Below are 5,074 nucleotides of genomic sequence, written 5' to 3'. Positions count from 1 at the left end.
AAGGTGAGAACTAAATTTTAAAATGCATGTGGTACTAAAGTTTATCTTTATCAGTTTCCTTATTGCTACAGTTAAATGTATGCATTGTAAAATACGTTTATGAAAACTAGGACAGTGTAAAAAATGAATATTTCAGATTTTTGTCAATACATATAATGGACTTATTATTTTACAAAAATTAGATCAGATTATGCATAGAATCCTACAGCTTGCATTTTCCACTTAATACTATAGTTTGGATATCATGATATATCAGTTCATATAGATCTGCTTGCTGGTGTTTTAAATGTTTATTTTATGTTCAAAGTGAGTCCTCCTAAATGCTTATCAGTAGTAATGGTGGGAGTGTATTATCTCATTGATAGGAATCTAGCTTAGAGCCCAGAGACCATTACTATTGACTTTTTTTGTGCAGACAGGTTTTGAAAGAAGTTGACTGGCTCATCTTTCACCTCCATGATATAAATCATGTCCGAGTATTGGCAGTATTTCAAGTTCTCTCCCTATTCATGGTTGAATCACACAAAAGAGCTATCTGTCATTTGTCTGACAGCCTGTGAGGTGACCTTAACATTCTGTAATGTGGACAGTTTAGGAGAAACGGCAGAAGTGCTCACTTTGGACTTAGCTTCATAATCAAGAGCCATAGAAATAATAACAAGAACTAATACAACAGTAACTATTATTGAGCACTTGATAGGACACAGGCTAAGCACTTGACATCAGTTATATTATTTATTTTTATTTAAAATATATTTTTATTGATTTCATAGAGGAAGGGAGAGGGAGAGATAGAAACATCAATGATGGAGAATCATTGATCAGCTGCTTCCTGCACGCCCCCTACTGGGGATCGAGCCCACAACCCAGGCACGTGCCCTTGACTGGAAATGAACCTAGGACCCTTCAGTCCACAGGTTGACGCTCTATCTACTGAGCCAAACCAGCTAGAGCATCAGTTATATTATTTAATCCCACAATAACCCTAAGATTATCACTATCTTTAGTAATTAAATTGAAGCTCTCAATCATGATCAGTCAGATGGCTAAGAAGTAGCAGTGCTGGAATTTGACCAGAGACTAAACAACTCTAAAGCCCACGCTCCTTACCACCATTTATTCTGCTCTCCAACTTGCCCCACCCGACTTGGGACATTTATCTATCCTCACCTCAGGACCTGGATTTTGAGATACAAAAGTTTTTGTTGTTGGAGAAGTTTGTGGAAATATGACTACAGCTTTTGCTGTTGGTTTTAAAATAAGTTTAGGGTAGGATATTACAAAATCTTCTTGGCTGGTGTCCTTGATGCAGGTAACGGTTAGGGGTTTGTGAGCTGAGGTTCTGTTCCCTGGCCACTTTAATATTTGCTGAGTCAGACATGTAGAAATAATATCATTAGAAAGAATGTGGTTATGCGTGGTAACAAAATTAAAACTAATTATAAACAGCACCAAGTAATTAATAAGAAAACTCAAGCCCTGACTGGTTTGGGTCAGTGGATAGAGCGTCGGCCTGTGGACTGAAGGGGCCCAGGTACGATTCCGATCAAGGGCATGTACCTTGGTTGCAGGCACATACCCAGTGGGGAGTGTGCAGGAGGCAGCTGATTGATGTTTCTCTCTCATCTATGTTTCTAGCTCTCTATCTCTCTCCCTTCCTCTCTGTAAAAAATCAATAAAATATATTTTTAAAAAAAGAAAACTCAATATGCAATATGGCTTTAGAAAAATCAGGCAATGTATAATTTTCTGTTGGTACTATAACTGTTAATTACCACAAACCTGGCCATTTAAAACAAAAAAATAATTGTCATCTTACAATTCTGGAGGTCACAAGTCCAAAATGGGTGTCATGAGGCTAAAATCAAGGTGTTGGCAGGGTCGCATTCCTTTTGGAGACTCTAGGGGAGAGTCTGTGTCCTTGTGTTTTCCGGCTCCCAGAGGCTGCCTGCGTTCCTGGCTCGTGGCCCTGCATCACTCCAGGCTCTGCTTCCATCATCACATCTTCTCTCTGACTTTGATTCTTCTGCCTCTTTTTATTTGTTGTTGTTAGAAAACCTAGTTTATTTTTTAATTGTGGTAAAATATACTAAACATTTACCATCTTAACCATTTGTGAGGGTACAGTTCAATACTAAATATATTTATTGCTGTGCAAGTCAATTTCCAGAACTTTTTGCATCTTGCAGAACTGTGTGTTGGTTTGTTATGTTTCTAACTTTATACACTCAAAGAATGTCAGAGTTAGTACATGTCAAGTGATGAAGGAGTTTTTATACCCAAAATTCAAAGCTGATTTAATGTGGACTACCCATTATTTATAAAGAAAGAGAAACCCTACCAAATATAATAAACTCTGGAAATTTTTTTGACAGAAATTAGTCACACGTGTACTCAAAGATATACATACGAGGATACGCAAACAGAAATAAAAGGCAAATAGCTGGGAAGAAGTAGGCAAACTTATGATCCTTTTCAGACAGAAGAATTTCATAGCCAATAAATAAATTACAAAATTATTATCATACCTACAAAATAACAAGTAACCAACTAGCTTTATAATAGATAGTAGGAGAAGTTCTCATTTACGAGTACAGTAATCCCTGGATTAGTTTCCAGGGGCTGACAGAACAAAGTGATACCACAGATTGTGTGGCTTAACCAACAAATTTATTTTTCAGTTCTAGGAACTAGAAGTCCAAGATCAAGATGTCAGCAGGTTTGGTTTCTACTGAGGCCTCACTTCTTGGCTTGCAGGTGTCCTCACATGGTCTTTTCTAAGTGCACACACATTCCTACTGTTCCTTTGTGTGTTCTAATCTCTTCTGTTTATAAGGACACCAGTAGGATTGTTTTAGAGCCCACTCTAATGACCTCACTTTAATTTAATCATCTCTTTAAAGGACCTGTCTTAAAATACAGTCACATTCTGAAGTACTGGGGGTTATGACTTCAACATATAAATTTGGGGGGGGGGACACAATTCAGCCCATAATATTCCCAGAAAATCTACATTACCTAAATATGATTCTAAAAAGATATATGAACAACCTAAAGGAAGGAGCTGTACCATGAAATTTTACTGAAAGACATAAAAGAACACTTGAATAAATGGGAAAATAAACCATGTTCTTGGTGGGGAAGTGTCAGTATTATAAAGTGCCGATTTATCCCAAATTAAATTAATAGATATAACACAACTATAACCAAAAGCCCAACAAGATATTTTTCTAATCTCTCACCCTTTTTCATTTCTTTTTCATGTCTGTTATATTCTTCACTAGAGGCCCAATGCACAAAATCATGCAAGGGGCTCGACCCTTGCAGCCCCGGCTTCGTCCGGAAGATTGTCTGGACGGTCGTTCTGCTGTTCGGTCTAATTAGCATATTAGCTCTTTATTATATAGGATTTCTACTGGGCATGTCACCATCAGCTCATATCCATCATCTTTCAGCCAAAATCAATCTTCCCAGCCACCCTATATCTAGCAATGGGAAATCGTCACCCTACCAATCACCTAGGATAGTCTCTGGTTTATCTTTGAAAATTCTATCTTCTTTGTCTGCCTATACAGACATTCTTGGCAAAGTTAAACCTGCCTCTTCAGTTCCATTCCTGTCTGTCCTCCTTACCTCATATTTGGATTCTAACTCTGCACATTATCATCATTTAGGTTAATCTTTCTAAAATATGATTTTCATCACTCTCTTCCAAGTGTACAAATTTTGTGTTCAGTAACTCTACTGGGTGACGTTGGACAAGTTAATCACTTCGCCTCAGTTTACTCATCTATAAAATGGGTGTAATAGTGCAAGCAAAGGACAAATTTCTCTGTTCAGAATGAGGCTGAGTGACCTTCCTACAAGAAACACGTGTTACTTTTGTAACTAAAGCTAAATAAGAAAGGATAATGACATTAGTGGTCTTATCCGTCCAAAAACGGACCACATTTACAGCCGATTGACAAACTTTTAAAAGTTTAAAACTTCCTTTCCTCTTGGAAAACTCACTTATCAAAAAATAATTAGTCCTCTTGCCTTTGATGTTCAGGTGAAAATACTGGTGAATTTGGGATTGATGAGGAGCAAATGCTGGGATTTGCTTCAAAACCTCTATCCCACTAAGCAAAAACTCAAGGAGTTGTAAATAAAGCTGGGCACACTTGAAAAATATTTTTTTTCCATACATACTCTCAGGAGTTCCTCCTATATCCTCAGATTCAGAGAGTTTGGAGTTTGTAAATTTAAAAAATGGCCCTCCATAAGGAGTGGCAAGAGTAAACAAGCTCAAAGAAATTACATACATGTATGGTGCATGTTAACCACCTAAGTACCTCCTTTGCCTAGAAAACAGCCGCCTGTTTTCATTCGTCATCACTGAACCTCAGGAAGCTAGGCCTCAGCCAGCACCTGGTGACGCTGATGACACCCCAGGTCTCACAGCTGCGGCAATTAGAATGAGCCTTCTCCTTTAAGAAGCTGACTCACGTGGACGCTGTGTTGTGTGCTCTCAGCTGGGAAGGGGAGGTGGATCCTAAATCTCTTCACATTGGACACCTCTGGAGAGGGGGCAGAGTTCTCCTCTTTGATTGGCTGTACGAGTCCAAGGTGTCGGGTCAGGGGCGGGGCGAGCTGCCGGGAGCTTGCCCGGAGTCTGCAGCTTCTGCGAGGGGTTGGCATCGACGCGGAGGGGAGCTGGAGAAGGGGGTTGGGTGAACCAGAGAAGGGGCGTGGCCCAGCGGAAGGGGCTGGGTACTAGGGAGGAGGCAGGGCCTAGAAATGAAGGACGTTCTGGGCCAATCGGGACAACCGACTGTTTGAGGGGCGGAGTTACTCCGGGTGATTGACACCGAGGCCCAACCAGGGAGAGGCGGGGCCAAGGCCCGGGCCTGACTAAACCTAGAGACTAGGGAGGCCGAGGGGCTTCATCCTGAGGAGGAAGAGCCGCAGGCAGCCGCGGATCTCACAGCCGCTCGGGGTAAGACAGGCGGGGGCTGGGCTCGGAGCCCTCCGGGGAGCCACCTAGGTCGGCGGCTTCGAATCAGCCCGGGGCGGGGGCCCAGGCAGGAAGTAC

The 5,074-nt window shown here is 41.0% G+C and overlaps 1 protein-coding gene across 1 annotated transcript in view; it reads left to right on the top strand.

Annotated features, from left to right (window-relative positions):
* The first annotated feature begins 4,869 nt into the window (after positions 1-4,869).
* The window catches only part of YPEL5 (yippee-like 5), a 16,993-nt gene continuing 16,788 nt past the window's right edge, over positions 4,870-5,074 (top strand). Inside the window, exon 1 of the mRNA XM_005886060.2 lies at positions 4,870-4,978. The gene's annotated coding sequence lies outside the window, so the exon portion shown is untranslated. The remainder of the gene's footprint in view (positions 4,979-5,074) is intronic.

Source organism: Myotis brandtii, unplaced genomic scaffold (genome assembly GCF_000412655.1).
Source record: "Myotis brandtii unplaced genomic scaffold, ASM41265v1 scaffold953, whole genome shotgun sequence".
Lineage (NCBI taxonomy): Eukaryota > Metazoa > Chordata > Mammalia > Chiroptera > Vespertilionidae > Myotis > Myotis brandtii.
This window is presented reverse-complemented; position numbering and strand designations above follow the sequence as displayed.